Source organism: Oreochromis aureus, linkage group 17 (genome assembly GCF_013358895.1).
Source record: "Oreochromis aureus strain Israel breed Guangdong linkage group 17, ZZ_aureus, whole genome shotgun sequence".
In the NCBI taxonomy this organism is placed as follows: domain Eukaryota; kingdom Metazoa; phylum Chordata; class Actinopteri; order Cichliformes; family Cichlidae; genus Oreochromis; species Oreochromis aureus.
The window spans coordinates 39869554-39889657 of NC_052958.1; the positions used below are offsets into that span (position 1 = coordinate 39869554).

General features: G+C 43.9%; 1 long non-coding RNA gene and 1 pseudogene across 1 annotated transcript; one reads left to right on the forward strand and one right to left on the reverse strand.

Annotated features, from left to right (window-relative positions):
- Positions 1 to 6665: 6665 nt before the first annotated feature.
- LOC120433792 lies at positions 6666 to 7516 on the reverse strand. Its single transcript, XR_005608759.1, has 3 exons — positions 7472 to 7516; positions 6784 to 6866; positions 6666 to 6694 (listed from the first exon to the last, which is right to left on the reverse strand). It is a non-coding gene; the product is annotated as an uncharacterized LOC120433792 (long non-coding RNA).
- A 2232-nt stretch (positions 7517 to 9748) lies between these two features.
- Positions 9749 to 19424, forward strand: LOC120433860 (annotated as a pseudogene).
- The last annotated feature ends 680 nt before the right edge of the window (positions 19425 to 20104 follow it).

The following is a 20104-nucleotide window of genomic DNA, read 5'->3' on the forward strand; positions in this document are numbered from 1 at the left end:
GCATTTGAGTTTATTAAAGAGCTGTGGCTCCTGGTCAAGTGAAGGTCAGAAACTCTTGGCAGGCGTTAAGGATCAGCCAATACACGGTGAGGAGGACAGGAGCTCTGAAAGGAATGGCAACACACCTGCTTACATACGCTTGGGTGATTTTTTATCTTTTATTACTTATATTCTTTAAAGTTAAGATTTAAGTTTTATCATTTATACCTTATATCTGTTGAGTAAGTTTTAAGTTTCAGTTCAGTTTGAGTAAGTTTCCTTCATGGTTTGAGTGAGACATTTAGCCTAGAAATCACACAGAGTTCAGCTGTGTATGTGCACAGGCCTATGTCTGGCTAAGGCGAGCAGTGTGAGGCAAAGGTGCAGCGGGTCATGACACATACATAGCCTACACAGCAGGCGCCCACACATACACACACTCACACACACACATACACACCATAACAGATCTATTTTGGTAGGGCAGAAGTGGAGATGTATTTTTTGCTGCAAATGCAGAATTGTGCCGAAGTACTCAGAGGAAGTGCAACTGATGTCGAGACAAGAGACGTAATGTTCTTTAAACCATGTTAAAGTTCACGGAACATTTTGTGGTTTAGGTGGCGTAAGCTGTACCTTGTCTATTTTTGCAAAGAGGGGCTTTGTTATTGTACCCATATAAAACCTTTGTTTAATCATCGTGAGTTCAGTTCGATTGCTGACTTTGCCCAACTTGGACTCCACAGCGTGTAATCAATAAATCTTTGCTTTGACCACATCTTCGGGACCAGAGTTGTTGTTGCTTGTGAGCCCTCCGTACTCCTTTTCTCCAACTTTTGAACCTTAACACAGGCCTGGAAGAGAGTGAACCGGCGGCGCTGACAAAATTACCAAATCTGAAAATCAGGTGGGCTTTACAGAATTATAATTGGCTGAGGAGGAGACCTGATTGGCGGCGAGTCTCTGTCTAAAAACGGATTGTATCGATTCAATCCAGTCAAAAGTATAGCGAACTATTTTCCTAAAAAGGAGAACGAAATAAAACAAATGATTGAGCTCATTTTGCTGATGTGGAGCATTTCATTATTTAGCATGAAGGCTGCAGTATCAGCAAAAATATGTGTGAATGCATGAGTGAATGTGAGTGACTGGACTAAGATGGGGATGAATAAAGGTGGACAAAGTTACCATGTGAGGAAAAGAAAGGGGATGCTTTGTTTTGCTTTTGCCATAAGCAGGACAAGTGGGAGACTTAAATCTGGGGATGCTGATGTTCCTTTGGTGAATTTCTGTTTTGTTGATTTGGGTTAGACCATATTATTACATTATAAAATGCTAAAGGAAACATTTTGATGAGATTCAAGTTACCATTAACTGAGGTAACTCATGATTAATAACTGTTCTGTTTAAGTTTATTTTTGTCATGACACAGACCGGATCATAAAGGGAGCTAAGTACAGGTTTTGTTTCCAGGAAGTTCCAAGGATCCAGAGTTCGATGGAGCAACGAGTTTGAGAAGATTTGACATGATGATTAAATTGATTTTGTTCCTTAAACACAGGTTTTCAGGGCTGGAGCAAAACACCGGAGAGGAGAATTGCTGAAGTGTTCTGAGAAATGATATGAAATGACTAACCTTTTTTCCTTTTAATTTCCTAAGCGTGGGTGAAGCATTTTGAGTTTTTTGCCACATGAGATGTGTCAAAAAAGAGAGGGGTTTAAGATTTAATTTAAAATGGGTTTTAGTATGATTTTATGACGATTGGGGTTTTGTTTGATAATTTAGAGATGGGAAAATTCTTTAAATTCTTTAAAGAGAGGATTAAAATGAACTGAATTAGGTTTAGAAGATAAATTGCTGGTGTTAATAAGAAGTGGTATATGAAATTTAGAGGGAAATTGTGGGAATAAAGGATATGCTTGGGGAAAATAGTGAACATTTGATGAGTAGAAAATGTGGGATTTCTTTTTGATTTTCAGGATAAGTTGTCACAGTGACATAATGTTAGAATGTTGTTAGAATGTAGGCTTTAGAAACAGAGAGTAAATAGATTTATTTCTAGGGTAGAGGAGAGCTTTTATGAGGATGTTAAAAGTCTCGCTGACTCAAATGAATAATATTGGAGATTATATATGTAGAAATGATTTTTTCATACACATTGCATTCTGTGCCTTTGACGGAGTTGTGGCTCAGAGAGTCGTTTTTTGAGGGTCACAAACTTTTGGTTAACGTTATGATTAGCCAATCTACTGTGAGAATGACCTGAGTTATTGAAGGATTACACAGCTTACAGACATATAGAGTTCATCAACACACAGGACAGTATTGGTTTGAGGCCTAGGGCCTGAAATTCCTTTAACTTTTAACTGAATTTGAGCTGGCCCTGTAACAAGTGACAGACAAGAGGAACTGAATAGGAGTTTGGTTGTGACTAAATGGGGTGGCATGTAAAATATTGAGATAACACATGCAGCTCTAAATTAGTCTTATTACATAAAAAGCAGTTACAGAATAACAAATGCTTGTTGAAGTGACCAAGTTTTTGTTTAAAAACAGAAGCAAAGGGAGAAAGCTTATATAGTTTGCTTAAGTCTGAGAAAGTATAAATTAGAATGTATCATTACATTAAGAGCAGCAAAAAATGAAATAAAATGGTATACCAAAACAGGTTATAACACAGGAAATGTGAGTTTTAAAATGAAGTTAGTGTCAACACACAGAAGCTGTTTTAGGGAGCTTTTAGCTAGGATGAAATTTATCTAGGAGCAATTAACTAGGTGCTTACACTTAGTGAGTAAAGTGGTTGTTTTTCTTTGATCCTTTAGTAGAATTAGCCGTTATAATGATTTTCTTGATACACTTTCTTGTGATAGGTGACTTTAGATGAGAGGCACCTGCAGCAGCAGCGACAGTTTTGTGCATAGGATGTTGGTGATCAGATAAGGAACCAACAGGAAGCCTGCAGAGACGTGCAAGCAGTGCTTTAAGAGTTTTACAAAGGTTGAGTAATGTTACGAATCTGAATCGCAATTAGGTTCATGTTTTGAGTAATATTAGGTTGAATCAGGTTTGAATAAAGAGAGCACTTGAGGAACAGAGTAAGTTAGAGCCGTAGTAGGGAGAAAGTGTTTTCTATCCTTTACAGGAGAAGATTTCCACGAGAGAGGGACCAAGGAAGAACCTGACTTTACCCATGGAGTGTTCTTAGGGGAGCTGGCATTTCTAGAGAGGGTCAGGTAACATTATAAGTGTGTGGTGACCCTCTTGAGAGACCCACCACAAGAGAGGGAGTGTCAGGAAGAAAGATATTGTTGCTGCTATTTTTATAATCATCATTAACATTTCAGTATTAATAGTGATGTTGCATTTAGATGCATTCAGATGTTCAGATATATGGGTATTATATTAGTCTTTATTACAGGTTGTTATAACCACTTCAAACTGTGGAGTTGAATTTATAATTTAAAGGTTTTGAATGTTTTGTATTCTTATACTGAAGTCTTCAGTGGGTGAGAAGCTGACTGCAGGCTGACAGGAAATCGTCTGCAAGCCATGCTTTTGCAGAAGTGAAACTGTTCAGAGAGCAGATGCACACTCTGTGCACATACAGACAGACGAGACATACACACACACACACTTAGTTAGAGGGATCACTGATAGGGGAAAGTTCAAATTGTTTTGCTTGGGGTTGCTGTTAGACTATATTAGGAGGAGCAAACATATTGGCAGATCTGAGAAGGAAAACCTGTGTTATGAAAATGGTTTTAATCTTTTATACATGATTGCATTTGAGCTTATTAAAGAGCTGTGGCTCCTGGTCAAGTGAAGGTCAGAAACTCTTGGCGGGCGTTATGATCAGCCAATACACGGTGAGGAGGACAGGAGCTCTGAAAGGAATTGCAACACACCTGCTTACATGACATATGCCTGGAGTTATATCCTTATATCCTTATATTCTTTAGAGCTAAGAGTTAAGTTTGTATCATTTATCACTTATATCCTTTTGAGTAAGTCTTAAGTTTCATTTATGTTCAGTTTGAGTAAGTTTCCTTCATGGTTTGAGTATCATCATTTGAGTGTGACATTTAGAAGTCACACATAGTTCAACTATGCCTGAGCACAGGCCTTATGTCTAGCTAGGACGAGGGGTGTGAGGTGAGCGGAGTGCAGGAGAGGTCATGACACATATATAGCATACACTGCAGACACACACACACACATGCACACCATAATAGATCTATTTTGGTAGGGCAGAAGTGAAGATGTATTTTGCTGCAAGTGCAGGGTGTGCCGACGTGCTTAGAGGAAGTGCAACAGATGTCCCAGGAGATAGCGACAGCGAGGCGAGCTGAGGGGAAGCACCGACCCGAAGACTATGTTCTTTAAAACTATGTTAAAGGTTGTTGACAGAACATTTGTGGTTTAGGCTGGCGTATGCTGTATTAAATCTGCCTAGCAACAGAAAAGGGGGGCTGTACTAAGCAACCCTATAAAACCGTTGTTTGAATATGGTAAAACAGTTCAATACTGATTGGGTTGTTGAACTCACACATGTGTTCATTAAAATGCCGTCAAATTGCACACCGGACCGGATCTGTGGTTATTTTTGGATTCCTCTCTCAACATTGAACCCTTAACAGTTCTGACTGTGCAGTTTTGATCGTCCACTTCTAATTGTCTGGTTTTGATATTCCAGGTACAGGATTGTCTGGTTCAGACTGTCTCGTCTGAGTGTCCTCCCTGAGTTCAGATCTTTCACACAAAACCCAAAAGGAGTCTAGAAGAATGTCTTCCTCCCTGCTGTCATCATTTATGTCTTCTTTTAAAAGGCAGGTTTTTACCTTACAGTAGGAAGTGACTGTTTAAGTGGAACTGTATAGATAAAGTTTAAAGTAAAAATGTTGCACCATATTGACAGCAGCAGGACAAACACAGAGCAGAGAGAAGTTCTTTATTAACATCCCAAGTCAAAGCTTAAAGAACGTTTTAAAGTCTTTGACTGGAGCTTCTCGGGTACATTGTTCCTTTCAGTCTGGGAGCCACGGTAGCATAGTGGTCTACAGAGAGACCGGAGAGGTTAGAGCGTTCCTGAATGCAGCAGCAGAAAAACATGAGCACATCACATCCCAACAGGAAGACTCAGCGCTGGGCCACGTCTTCAACCACCACTTCATGTCAATCCTAGTGTCTGGCACCTGTGGGGAGGGGCACAGTCCGGTTACCATGACGACATGCTGATGTGTGAGTCATTGGGCAGCTGTGACCTCACCAGCTGTGTGAACTCTCCACTGAGGCTCCTGCCCAGCAACGGGAATTTCCCCCCACGGCAACCGTCCAGCACCGCTGATGAGCGTGTGAACACCTGCACGAACTGCACAGAGATGTCAGTGGTATAAAAAGAACCTTACTGGTCTGGGTTTAGCCTAGTTTCAAGCAAGGCTGTGGCCTGGTTCTGATCACCTGGTTGCTTTCTGATTGTCTGGTTTTGGTCAATTTCAAGCCCAGGATTCATACTGGACTCGTCAAAGCCTGTAACCAATTTTTAGCTCAGATGTGACATGATTCTAATCAACCAAAGTTTTTCTTGCTGGATGGTCGTGACTGTAGTGTGGATTTAGATAAAGTGAACAGGGTCTTTCATGGGGCGTCATTTATAACTCGTTCTTGTATTTCCTGTCTGTTCTGGTTTCTTCTGGTCTTTCCTAGTCTGTTTGAGTACCTCTTGGCTGATGAACGTCCTGTGGAGTTCATGAGCTGGAATGTTTCTTTCAGATCAAAACTGCAGGTTAGGATACGATCACCTGTGGTACAGGGGGCGGTACTGGAGGAGCACTTAGCGGCGGGGCTAATCTGCAGGACAACACAGAAAAGTCAAAGGTCAGCACTTCAACAGTGAGGCTGAACAGGAGCTAAGTCAGGACAGGAGGAAGGTCCTACTTGGGTTTTATTGGTCTTAACCTCATTCTTCTTGGCATACAGGCGAATGCTGCTTCAGTGCGTTGGTGGTGGGAAGAATCATTCCCTGACCGAACTTTGTGGGATCAGAGGTCACAGTTACCCCAGGGATCATCTTCCTGGCTGAAGATGAAAGGTGCTTTCATAATGAAGCGTTTTAGGGACTGTCTCAGAGTAATGGCTTGCAGAGGGTTGAAACTAAACACGTTCCAGCCACGGGAGGAGCTCAAAACAGGCGCTATGTCACACATACAGCCTGGCCCCTAAAGGTCCATGTTTTGCTCACATGCATTTGTATCGGATGGTTGGATACTAGAGGTAATTGTAGACTGTGCTTGTGTCAGTAACTCACCCCTTATATCAGCAGTATTCTTCACACCTATTGATATTCACTTCCAACTATTATCTCAAGCCTGGACCTACCCACCTCTTATCACTAATGGTTATTTCAACTGCCATTGCTACAATCTGCTGAATTTCACAGGTTTCCACATTACTGCTATCTTTTTCCTGTGTAGACCCACCCTAAAGGACTTTGATAGTTATTGACTGATGTACTTCAGACACACGGAGGATGCCCACGAACAGTTCTAAAACCCCTTATGGTCAGAAACTGCCTGGTGTCTTCTGGGTAACACACCTGATTTGAGCTGCTGGACATACTTGCCCAGAACCCTCACGAACCTCTCGGACGCCAGGCGTCTTCATGAGGTCCAGGAGGCGCGTGTTGAGCTGGTCCATACAGAAAGCCACGCAGATCTGGATAGCAACATAATTATCAGTACACTCATCAGTCCGGTCATCACAGGGTTGCAGGGTACGTGATCAGAATCAGGAGTCAAACTCACGTCCAGGTCGTCCTCATCTTTCTTGTCAGACAGGTTGGACACATCGATAGTTCCTCTGAACTTCACTTCCCTGCAGGACAACCCTGCACACAGGAAACAGTTAGCACCACAGAAGACTTGCAACCCTATGTCAGAGTCCCCTCTGTACACCAATTTCCTCTGGTTATTGGCAACTCTATACTCAGAAACATGTGGCTAGAGATTCTGGCAGCCACGGTCAAATGTATCAAGGGCCAGGCGGTGACACTGAGTCAAAATGAAACCTTTCATATAAGGATAAGAGTAGATTTGGTAGTGATGATTAATATTATCAGCAAAGACTCCTGGTTTACAACAATGGCTTACACAGCAGAGGAAAAACTCTCCACTATTATCTTTTTTCAGTAGGTACCATGTGCCAACACAGTGCAAACAACTGCCTGAACTCTACTCCCATAGAGATTGGTTATCTTGTTTATAGTGTTACATGACTCTGAAAAAGAAAGCCTGACTCCCTGGTATAACTGAGTAATGTGCATTTTGAACCAGATAACCGTGAGCTGAAGAGGAAATGGTATCTCGCTGATTTAGAAGATCTTCATTCAGCCTGGAAAAATTGTTTGTTGCTCAACAACAAAGCCCTCTGTAAAGCTAGAACACCTTACTATTTAATACTCATATTGAAGATTCTGATAATATTTCAAAATACCTGCTCAAACATGCTCCCAGAGTTATCACCAAGATGGCTGCCAAGTGGTGAGACGTCCTAGAGGAGGGATGTGTTGAAAGTTGGACCGCGGTAGAATCAGCAGGCTATGGTGAATAATCACAGTGATTTTCAGGTCTGTGAAGAAATCTATCTAGGAGCTATGACAGTGTAAAGACACCCTGCAATTTTAAATGTGCGGCGACATTTGAATGAGGCGCGTACCAGTAGAGGGAGCCAACGCACCACGAATGGTGCACAGCCACAGATGAGCTTTGTGTCATTTATTTGTGACATGCAGGATTGTCCGCAAAGAAATGTGGATAAGTTGTAAATCAAAAGCTAAAGAGCTCATTCTTGCACTGTTTTGATCAGAACACACGTGGGAATGTTCAAGCGTTGACAATTTGTAATTATAAAGTGAATTAGGGAAAGATAATCGATACTGCCACTGGCTAGTTTTCAACCCGGGTCTCCCGCTCCCAAAGCGCGTTCAGCCTGCCCTATAATATATTATAGCATTACAAAAATGTTCTGTAACACCAAAAGTACACGGGCTGTCAACATCATTCCTTCACTGTAAAAATCAGCAGGCTTTAATTAAAAAAAGAAAAAAAAATCAAGGCGATTTCCAGGTCTATAAGGAAAAATACATCTAGGAGATATGAGGAGTTGAAAACGCCTCCGTTACAGAATTGCAGCTGTCATTTTCACTGAAGTCTCCATAGACTTTGAATGGGGACTTTTCTGACTTTGTGTTGCTTGGAGGCCATTTGCGAGAAAACGGCAACTCCTGCGATAATGACGGTGGCATTTTGTGAAAGGCAAGAAAAATACCTACGTTTTGATGTATAATTTGTGTTAATGAAGGCAAAATTGAGCGTTTGTTCAGACGTGAAGAAGAGATTGAGAAAGCGACAATGCCTGGCGTGTTTGGCGGTGGGTAGCAAGGCTAAGAAGCAATATTGAGGTAAAGTTGAGGATTTTGGGACAGCGGTAAAAAGGCAGAGAGCCGTCTATAGGCTCGCCTGTGAAACTTCTAAGCAAAGCGTAGCAGGTGAATTTCAGAGCCAGGGACTATTATTGTTTGTTTGGTATGTATCCCCAACAAATGGTCCGCATGGAGAAACGTGCTTGCACCTCAACCTATGGACTCAGACGGACTTTCAATCATCATCTTCCTCACTCAAGGTAAGCTTATGGGTTGTAGGAACACTGCACATGTATCATAAGACCCTAGACGTTCAACCGGCCCTTGTAAGGTTGCTGAAGACCGTGAGCACTGTGGAATTCCCAGTATCACTGTAGTCCCGGGTTTTTCCACTGGACCCAAACTACAGCAGGTCCCAAAGTCAAACGATCTCTGCAGGATCACTGAGAGTTGAAAAACTGTCTAAATTCTTTCATCTGTAATAAAATGATCAGTGTGGCTGCTCTAGCAGGTGTAAGAATGTAGTTTAACATCCAGGCATCCATGAAAAAAGAATTTCTGAAATGTAAAGGAGTTAGAAGTTAGCAGAGAGTTAGCTCGCCAGTTTCCATCTAAATATAATATACCAGGTTCTGACTGAGCCATTTCTGAAACAAATTAAAAGGCACAGCTCTGCTATCACTTCCGACATACATGAAGACAGGAAAGTAAGCAGCAGTGATGTTTGTAGGGTTACTGAAGTTTGGCTAGCTGGTATATAGTGATGTGCTATGTGATCGCTAGCAAAACAGCTATGTTAGCATAACAATAACACAGTGATGAGCAGGAACTTTTTCCACTGGATAAGAGTTAACATAAGGGTTCCCGATGGTTAGGGACAAACTTAAAGGCCGGATATGCACAGGGTGGAGTTACTTTGTTGCGTTTGTGTGTGTGTTTTTAAGTAGTTTCAAACTTTGTGATCCACAAAAGGTAAAAGTAAAAGATGAACATTTTTAAGCATAATGTTGTTACCAAACTACATTAATGGCCCAAAACCAGACCATAGAAAAAAACGTGGCTATGTGAAAAAATGATGACAACTGGTCCTAATTCAGGCTAATTGTTGTTGTTTTGTTTTTTTTAATTTTGTTTTGTTTTTTTCAGACATCCCTCCACACACACAGGCTGTGCTGGCTCACAGAAAGAGTGGGTCATTAACATTATCAGGCAGCTGGTGATCATAGCAAGCCTCACCAGACAGCTTCAGTCCATATCAGATGTACAGGATGGAGTTAAGGCTCTTCAAGGACATCTGATTTCTAAGTTTGCTTTTTACCACACTCATCTGGGCCAAAAGTAGAAACTGCTTTATCTTCTGCAGCTGGAATTGAAAACAAGCATTTGAACTCGGACACAGCCTGCAGAGGTATTTAGTCTGGGTTTGTTTGGTTTTCTTCTTCTTGCTTTTCCCACTTTTCTAGCTTGTTGTGCCCTTTTTCTTTCAGGACCTGCAGTTTCCTCCCTGTCCATAGAGGTCTCTCTCAGAGAAAGAACAGCTTGGGGAAGCCTCTCCAGGTCAAAATGACTCAGATACCAGGATTGGCCAGATTGGGGGGGAAAAAAGAAGTCAACCGGTCACACAGTCCCACCATTACAGATGATGACGATTCGAGATCAGACACACCGCCACCACCTCTCCTTATCCACACTCAGGTCAGAAGTGGAATGCTCTTTTGCTGTTTGTTAGTTACGGATGGAGTAACCCAAAGGAAATACACACAACACAGTGATTGTGAATAAGTCACTCCAAGTGTGAAAAGGTGATAGTCAGGTGAGACTACACATGAATTATTCAGGGAAGCGCAGACTCAGTGAGAGGTAACTATAATTCAGTGTCACTGGGGGATATAACTTGAAGATGATGTGTCTTCATTTATGATTCATTTTGAACAGTGATGAATGTGGAAGTAAATGAGACTTTCTGATCCCTCCACAGACTCTGCTTTGTCTTTCTACTGAGAGTTGACAACAAATCCACAAAGGTCAGTGAATAGTTTTAAGTTTGGGGTTTATTTTCACGTACTACTCAATCTGATTGGCATAGTGTTTTGTTTTGGGTATTTTTGGGCATCAGTTTTTATTTCTGTTTAGTCACCTCCCAGTGCTCTGCATCCCAGTGAGGCCAACTCCTGCACTGTGTCGTGGCTGTGTGAGCAGGCAGCTCAGCGTTACTACCAGAAATGTGGCCTCCTGCCTCGTCTCTCTCTGCAGAAAGAAGGCGCCCTGCTCTCCCCGCAGGACCGGCTGCTGGCCGTCCTGCACACAAATGAAGAGGTGAGGTCACACTGAGGAGAGCCAGAAGTGACCAAACTTGGACCACAGACAATTTAAGAGATGCTGAAGACTACCGTGATTGGCTTATGAAGTCTGATCTCGAGTCTTTAAGACAAATGTTGTCACCGTTGCTATCTTGGGTTTAAAAAAAAAAGAAAAGAAACAGTGACAAGACGACGGCTCTGACTATGAAACAGCTTGCATGTCAGCCAGTGAGCATACTCCTTTTCTTAGGCACAGTATGACCAAATTCATGTAATAGACTTCCTCATAGACACAGAGGTCTTTTTGAAACCACAGATAGAAGGAATGGAGGTTCTAGGTCCTTCCACAATGACTTCATTTTTCTTACCCAGATGAGGCGTGCAGGTTTCAGACTGTATGATTCTGGTTAGAAGGTGAAGGGCTGACTATGTTAACAAGCTGCCTGAGAAACTACAATCTGAGAAAATATAAATATTAGAACCATTTCTATTAGCAGACTGGATGCTGACTTGCTTTTGGAGCCAGCTTCCAGGGGACATCGAAGGATTCACAGTTTTTGGGATTGAATCCTTGGCGTCACTTTCCAGCACCAGTGCAGGATAACTGATGGGTTTGTGTTGCAGGTTCTGGCTGAAGTTTGCTCGTGGGATCTCCCTCCTCTCCCTGAGCGATACAAGAAGGCCTGTCAAAGTCTGGCAGTGGGTGAGCAACACAGAGCAAACGCATTATAAAACGCACACATGTGCATTTTTGTATTCTGTTATGAAATACCGTCTCTTTGTGCCTGTAGATGAGAACAAGCGTGTCTCCCGGCTATGTGAGGTTCAGGACCGGGGTTCCTCCGTGTCAGTGTGTGGCCTGGGTTTGGCCGCCTCTTCCCTCGGCCCGCTCCTCCGTGCCCTAAAACTTCAGGCCAGCCTCACCGAGCTGTGAATTTCTGGAAACCGTATGTCTGACGACCTTCTCCCTGAGCTGATTGCCACAACGCTCACCATGCCTCGTCTGCAGCTGCTGGACATTTCCGCCAACTGCATTACAGGGGACGGGCTGGAGAAGGCTGTTAATGCTTTAAAGGGACAGACTGCACCTGCATTCCCAGTAAGGGCCTCAGCTCGCCAATTTTGGCAGCTCCAGGTTGACCTTCTAGCCTGTATTGAACTACCTGTGGTCTTAATAACGCCCTTAGATCATAATAACAAGCTAACCTGATTCATATCAATGATATCTGTCAAAGAGGATTGGCTCTCGCGATCGCTTGCTTTTTCTGCTCGTTTCCACTCAAAGCGCCTGGAGGAGCTGGACCTCAGTATGAACCCACTGGGGGACGGCGTGTCTGAGTCTCTGTCCTGTCTGCTGTCCTGCTGCCCTGTGCTAGCCAAGCTGTCTCTGCAGGCCTCCGGCCTCACTGCTCGTTTCCTTCAGCAGCATCGACTGCTGCTAGCCGGCGCGCTCACAGGTGACAAGCAGCTGACTGAAACCTTAAGCTTCACTGAACTCCCACCCATAAGCAAAACTGCAACTACACTGATTTATATCTTCTGAACTTTCAGGCACAGGCCATTTGAAAGCAGTGTGCCTGTCCCACAATCCCCTGGGCTCCACCGGCTTTGAGCTGGTGTTAAAGACTCTGCCCCTCCACTGCCTCACACACGTGGACCTGTTGGCTGTCCGCAGAGGGCCTGCTGATTACCCGGCACTGGAACACCTCGCCAAAGTCCTGTCACAGGTGTGCCGCAAAAAATCATGCAATGTCATTTATTGTCTAAAGATATAACTGTGCAATCACGTTAAGACGTTTGTGTTTTTGCAGGACGAGTGCTCTCTGATAGGGGTGGGTTTTAATAATCGATTCATCGATTAAAATCGATTCTGGCTTGGATAACGTGAAATCGATTCATTAAAATCCTGAATCGATTTTTTAATATAAATTTATTTTGCCCGAAACGCCAGAATCTCAGGTGAAAACTCTCAAAATTTCAACAACCACCAAACAGCCAAAACAGTAAATGAGAGCAGGTACAGTTCTGCACAAGGATGTAAACACACAGCGCGGACCAGCGGATCAGAATCAGTGAGATGTCGCCTTTCTCACCCGGCAGGCGCTGCAGCTTTAAGCGGCTGTCGGCGCTCCAGCGGACGGCAGTCACTTTCTGGCAGACAATCACTTTTTGGCACAACAACTGCACGGACACGGTCGGGGCTGTGTTGTGACTTCATGCAGTGTTGCTCCAACTGCCAGTTTAACGTGGGTTGCGGCCAAGGCCAACTTTTGATAAAGCACAGAGGACTGAGACAAGGCAATGGTGGAGGTCCGAACTTTTTACTACCAACACTCGAAAACCCAAACACATACAATACACCAGCGCCACCTACGGTGGGAGGTAGTAATAACTGCTGCTTATTACAATATACCACATCCTTCCTTTCGAGATAAGGATACAACCTCTTAACTCAATATCTTGTAACATGAATGTACCCTTTAAACCGCAGGAACATTATCAATATTATATTCATGGGACATTAGGTCAAACACACCTTAGATTGCCTATCACCTGAACAATGCAAATACATATCAGTGCAGTATTTTGAAACAGACGAACACGTGACAAATTGGATGAGACATGTCAAAATGAACATATGAAACATGACATATTTAGCTCTTTTCAACAAGACAGTTATCTAACTTGTGCACAACAACTCAGGTGCGGGGTAGAAGCGATTTTAAGTTTCCAAATCACTTAGTCTCTATACCTGGCAGGGCGTATTATTGCCCGGCCACTGCGTGTGTAACATGTGGGTGTATTGTCCATACTTGCAGGGCGAGGGTGTTGTGGAGTGTCACTTGCTGATGGCGCAACTGGCTCTTGGTGTGTTCAGACAGATCATCTGGGTCCATGGATGTATCCTTAAACAGACTTGGGTGTATTTTCCTCAGATGTCTCCTGTTCCGCCTGAGCACCTCACCCTCTGGTGTTTGCACAGCGTGGGGCGTGGTTCCTCTCGCCGATGTGCTACAACAGCTGGCTCCCAACCGCGCCCGTGTTTGCATGTGCACAGTATCGCCTGAGGTCAAAACAGGCAATGGTCTTGCATGCTGATCAAAGCGGTCGCTTTGACTGCAGTCCACGCACCTTATCTGGAATGTTCTGTGGGGTTGACTGTCTCAACACAGCACTGGCGCGCATGGCAGTGTGCTGCGGAGAACCCGTCCCATCAACATTTGTGCAGGTGACACACTCAGTCCTGTGACTGGGTGTTCCTCAGAATAACAGCACTAGATGTGGATCTGTTCCAGTTCGCGCCCGCTTTTTAAGTGCATGTTTAACAGTCTTTATGGCTCGCTCCGCCATTCCATTCGAAGAAGGAAAGCCGGGACTGGAGAAGGTTAGTTTTATCTCCCAGGATGCTGCAAGCGATCTCATCTAAGTAGCTGGCAAATGGAACATGATCGCTCACTATCTCTTTGGGAATTCCGTGTCTTGCGAAGACTGATTTCATCTTCTGAATCACAGAGTGTGCCGTTTTGTCAGGTAAGTTAAGAACTTCTGGGTATTTGGATAAATAATCAACTAACAAAAGATCGACTGACCGTTCAGTTCGAAGATGTCGCTCGATTTTCATCCATGGCAGCTCTGGAATCTGATGTGGAAGAAGCGGCTCGGCCTGGTTCTTTGGCTGCATTGCTGGCATTGTTCACACTTCTCAAGCATAGTCTCTATATCGTGCGACATGCCCGGCCAGTACAGTACTCTTCTTGCTCTGGCTTTTGTGCGCTGTACACCTTGGTGAGCGAGATGCAACTTCTCCAGGATCACTTGTCTGAAGCTTTGGGGTATTACAATCTTGTCCCCTATCATAATAATGTCATCGTGGATACTGATGTTGTTTCTCATAGGCCAGTAGCTGTGGGTGTTCTGTCTAAACTCTTCCTTCTGGCTGGCCATCCGTTGAGGTGCCTTTCACGCACAGCTTGTAGCGCTATCTGCTGCAACTGCCGTTCTCAGGCTGCTCAGTGTTTTTCACTCAACGCTGCTGTGGCCTCCAGAGCATACACAACTCTTTCTTCATTTGTGTCTTCACTCACATTCTCGTTGTCACTAGTGGTTGTGGCTCGTGAAAGTGCATCGGCTATGAACATGTCTTTGCGGGGGTGTATGTGACGGTGAGATCATATCTCTGCAATTGCAGCAGCATTCCTTGTAACCTTGCTGGTGCCTTGCATAGCGGCTTCACGCATTATCGCCTCCAGGGTTTTATGATCAGACTGCACGGTCACTGGTCTTCCATAGACATACTGGTGGAATCGTTTAGCGGCAAACACAATGGCTAGCAGCTCCTTTTCTATTTGTGCATACCTTTTTCTGTGTCTGTGAGTGCTCGTGGCGCATAGCACACAGGTTGCCCTTCTTGTAGTAGGCATGCGCCCAGCCATCTTTTGAAGAATCGGCCTGCAATGTTAAGGGTTTCTTGTAGTCATAAAATCTCAACACTGGTGCTTGTGTGGCGTCGCCTTGAGCATCTGTGGCGCTGCTGTGTGGTGCGGCTGCCACTGCCACGCTGTGTCCTTTTTGAGTAGCTGTCTTAAAGGTGCTGTGGTGATGCTTCATTTTGGATGTACTGTGCCAAAAACTTCGTCATTCCCAGCAGGCGCTGAAGGCTTTGTTTGTCTTCGAATCGGCATGTCGACAATAACTTTGATCTTTGAAGCATCTGCTTTCTGCCCAGCTGCTGTGATGATATGGCCCATGTATTTCACCGTGTCAACTTTGAACTGAATTTTGTCCTTGTTAAACTTCACGTTAGCTGCTCTTGCTTTCTGCATGACCTTCTGCAGGATTTCATCGTGTTAGTGCTCTGGCGTAGCTGCAATTATCATATCGTCTGCAATGATAAATACACCAGGAATGCTGCCGAAAGTCTCGCATAATTCTTTTGTTGAAAAACCTCGCTAGCGGTTTGATCCCGAATGGGAGCGGAGGAAGCGATACCGGCCCCAAGGTGTATTAAAGGTACAAAGCTTGATGGCGGCTCATCCAGCTTGATCTGCCAGTATCCGTCTTTTTCATCCAATATGGTGAAGATGGATTTTCCTGCTAGCTTGCTTGAGCGTCCTCGTGTGTGGGAATGGAGTAGTGCTGGCGTTTAACTGCTTGGTTCAGATCACAAGGGTCCAAACACACCCTTAGTGTTCCGTTCTTCTTCTGTGTGGCGACAAGACTGTTGACCCAATCTGTGGGCTCATTGACAGGCGTTATGACATCTCTGTTCTGTAAGTCCTGTAGCGTCTGCTTCAGCGGGCCCATTATGGAGAGGGCACGTTCCTGCAGGCATGAATCACAGGTGTTGCGTTTGCGTCAGTGTGTATGTGGTGGACTCAGGGAACTCACCCAAGCCTGTGAACACATCAGCATACATCTCCACAAGCTCTTCCTTGGTAGAAGGTGGTTTGGCTAGTTTCGGTACAGCGGATGGTAAGGCAAGGGCTTCAACTCGCTTCACCAGATGCAGCTCCTCACAAGCTTGCCCACCTAGGATCGGTTTATCTGCATGATCCGACACAAGAAAATCAAACACAGCCCTGTGCTTCCTTGCTTCACACTCAAGAGACACCACACCATCTACATGTATCGGGCCCCACCAAAAGCTATGAGTGCCGTCTTCGTGGGCTGTAACCGAGGCATCCCTGGTAACTTGTTGTAAACTGATCTGGGGAGCACATTTGCGTCCAGCGCCTGTGTCTAGCTTGAAGGTGACTGATCGTCCCGATTGTTACACTTTCGTGCCACCTTCCAGTTTGGTGCTTGTCACTGCACACCATACCTATGTACAGTGAGTCCCCATCAGTCTCAATGTTATTAATAGTCTTTGTTTTCTTGTAATTTCTACTTTTCTCTCGCCCGCTCGGCATACTTTTGAAAAATGGTTATTTTCCCACACCTGTGGCATGTTGCCCCATAGGCTGGACACTGTCGGGCGCGTGTTTGTTGCCGCATTTGTGACAAACCGTTTGCTTGTCGTTGTTCGGTTTGTTTTACTGTGTCCTGATTTAATGTATCCTGGCGTTTTCCTTAATGCATCTACCGGCGTGTCTCGGGCTGCAGTTGTTGACTGCATAGCCTGAATCTGTGACTTAGCCACCTCTGCTGATCTGCATATTTCTATCGTCTTGCGCAGCGTGAGAGGTCGTTGTCACAGTAATCTCTCTTTTAGTCTTGTATCATTTATGCTGAACACCAATTTGTCCCTGATCATGTCATCCTCATTGACCCCAAACTACGCAACTTTTACTTTTCTGACGGAGTTCTGTGACATATCTGTCCACTGTTACACCTGCTGACATTGGAGTGCGACCAGAATGTATGGCGCTCAAAGACAACGTTCTTTTGTGGACTACAGTATTCCTTAAGCGCTTTCAGAATGTCCTCCATAGCTAGCGCGTCTCCGGCCGGGGTTACGGTGAGTGTGTTATACACTTCAAGCGCCTCCTCGCCGATAATGTGGAGAAGAATGGCTGTTTTAACCTTTTCATCTTTCTCCAGCGCACCCGTAGCAGTCATATATAGTCTGAATCGTTGTTCCCACCTGCGCCAGGTCTCAGATAAATTGCCGGTGAGCAGTAGCGGCGATGGTGGCCTGAATTGCTCCATGCCGTTAGCAGCGTCTACCGTTAGCTAATCCACAGCTAGCTTTACTCACGTCGCGGTCCCTGTTCACACGGTCTCGCCGACTTCTGACACCATGTTGTGACTTCATGCAGTGTTGCTCCAACTGCCAGTTTAACGTGGGTTGCGGCCAAGGCCAACTTTTGATAAAGCACAGGGGACTGAGACAAGGCAATGGTGGAGGTCCGAACTTTTTACTACCAACACTCGAAAACCCAAACACATACAATACACCAGCGCCACCTACGAGTGGGAGGTAGTAATAACTGCTGCTTATTACAATATACCACAGGCTGAAAGCCGACAGCTCGCTGATTCTGATGTTTCGGCGGGTCCGCGCTCTGTGTTCACGCCCTTTTTGCGCTGATTCTAAAGCTGTTAGTTTGATCTCTCTCCAAACAATATTGACCGAACCAGCAGCAAAAGAAGATCCAAACTACGCTTCACATAAACATCGTCACGAATTCACTCTGACTTTTCCTGTTTTGCTTCCACCATGATAAAAATCACACTTCATGCACAGCTCTCTCTCTCTCTCTCTCTCTCTCTGTACTTCAAGAACAGTTTCCCGTCTAAAAATCTGTTTTCTGCATTATTAAACTTGCTTGTTACGCTGGGTCTACCGTTGTTTACAGCGCTGTCGGCTGCTGTCTTTTTCTTTTCTTTTTCTTTTTTTCACTTAAATGACCTCGGACAAGAAAACCTAATTTCTGCTGTTCAATACTGAACAAATTTAAACTTTTTAAAATTATGCAAAACGCTCAGCCATGTCTCTAATAAAACCGCTGTAACGTCAGAGGTAACGTTCATATGTTGATTAATGGTTTTCTTTCGTTTTTGATGTACTGCAGAATATTTTATAAAATCCCAGGCCAGGAAAACCACCTTCATGTTTTTCTGTGTTTTATCTTCAGCTACTTTGACACAAAGGCATCTGCTGTGACGCTCACACCTTTGATAAAGTCTTGGGTGTGTCAGCTTCCTTTTTTCTGACTGTCAAAATTTCCCAAATTTAAATAGAATTGAATCGAATCGAATCGTGGATCGAATCGATTCGGGACCTTGTGAATCGGAAACGAATCGATTCTAGAAATCAGTGACGATACCCAGCCCTACTCTCTGAGCCTTGCTGCAAATGGGCTGACAGACAGCAGTGTAGCTACCTTGGCGATGTTTGTGTGTGAGGGCGTCATTTCTACGGCTCAGTTATTACTCATGTTGTTAGGGCTTTGCCTTTATTTAAATTGTCACTCTTTACTGGCCTGTTGGGCTTTTTATTATTATTTCACAGGTGCCTCTCGTCGTGTCCCACACTGGTGAGTCTGAATCTGTCAGGAAATCTGTCTATTACATCAGCGGGACTTCACAACATCCTGGCGTCTGTCAGAGAGGCCCGTCGACACTTCTAAACCTCAAAGGTATGCATATGTGTGAACTTGGAGATACTCCATGGAGTTCCTTTTTCTTTCTAAAGCTATTCTTAGATTCACCGTTTCACACTAATTCACAATTTGATGATATTTGATGTTTTTATCACCTGTGCAAAGTTGTACTTGGCAACAGTTTGTGTCTTGCTGTGCGTCTGTTTCCTTTTGACACATTTCTAAGTTTGAACATTTAGTATGTATGCACAGAGGTGTTGCTTGATGAGTACACACACAGACATTACAATATAGAAGTGTGGTTTAAAGATAAAAAAACAAAAACAAAAACTGATTAGTTGTGAATTAATTTTCCATTTTATGGAGCAGAAAACGTTACTGGATGCTAGCTAATAGGCTACATTTGGATGTCAAATATTTATAGGGGGAAAAATGGAAATTATGGATATGAAATAAAATGTCTCTTTGTTGCTTAACCTGCAGGTTGTCAGGTCTCTGGCCCCTGGGAGAGTGAAGACCTGGACAGTTTGTCAGAGCTGGTCCAGGATATCCGTCTTTGCTCTCAGGCCCTCAACAAGCTGGACCGACAGACCTTGAAGCAGAGCTGGGACAGGACTCAGTCACACGGACACTTTCTCGACCGAAACTCCAAGTGCCTCCTCTCCGCCACCTCCACTTGAGGGTGGGAGGTGTGATGATGTCGGCAGAACTTTGCTTCTGATGTCTACTCTTTATCACTGACGGTGGATTTTGAGCCAGTGTTCATAATAAAAGTGGTCATTTTTATAAACATTTTGTTTAGTGAGGCTACACCAAAAAGAAACAAGATAAAACCAAAATAAAGTGACATGCTGTCCACCAACAATCTGTTGATAGCTTGTGTTTTATGCATTTTTGTCTGCCTTATTTATACATGTAAAGCTCTGTATCTGTATAAAGAGTTTGTGTTAGTGTGCGAGAGGTTTTGTGTCGCAATTGGTCCTGTTTTAATAAATAAATAAAGTTTTATTTATATAGCACCTTTCAAGACAGAATCACAAAGTGCTGCACATAAAATTACAAGTCATAAAAAGATTTAAAAAGACTAAATAAAACAGGCAAAAAATTAACCAAAAGCAGTTTTAAAAAGGTCAGTTTTGAGTTGTGTTTTAAAAACAGCTACTGAGTCCACAGTTCTTAATGCTTGGGGGAGAGAGTTCCACAGTCTAGGGGCCACAGTGGCAAAAGCTCTATCACCCTTAGTCCTCCTCTTAGTATTTTTTTTATAGCAAGTAAGCCCAGATCAGATGACCTCAAAGACCTGCTAGGGACATAAGGCTGTAGCAGATCAAAGATGTAGGCAGGTGCCAGTCCATGCACA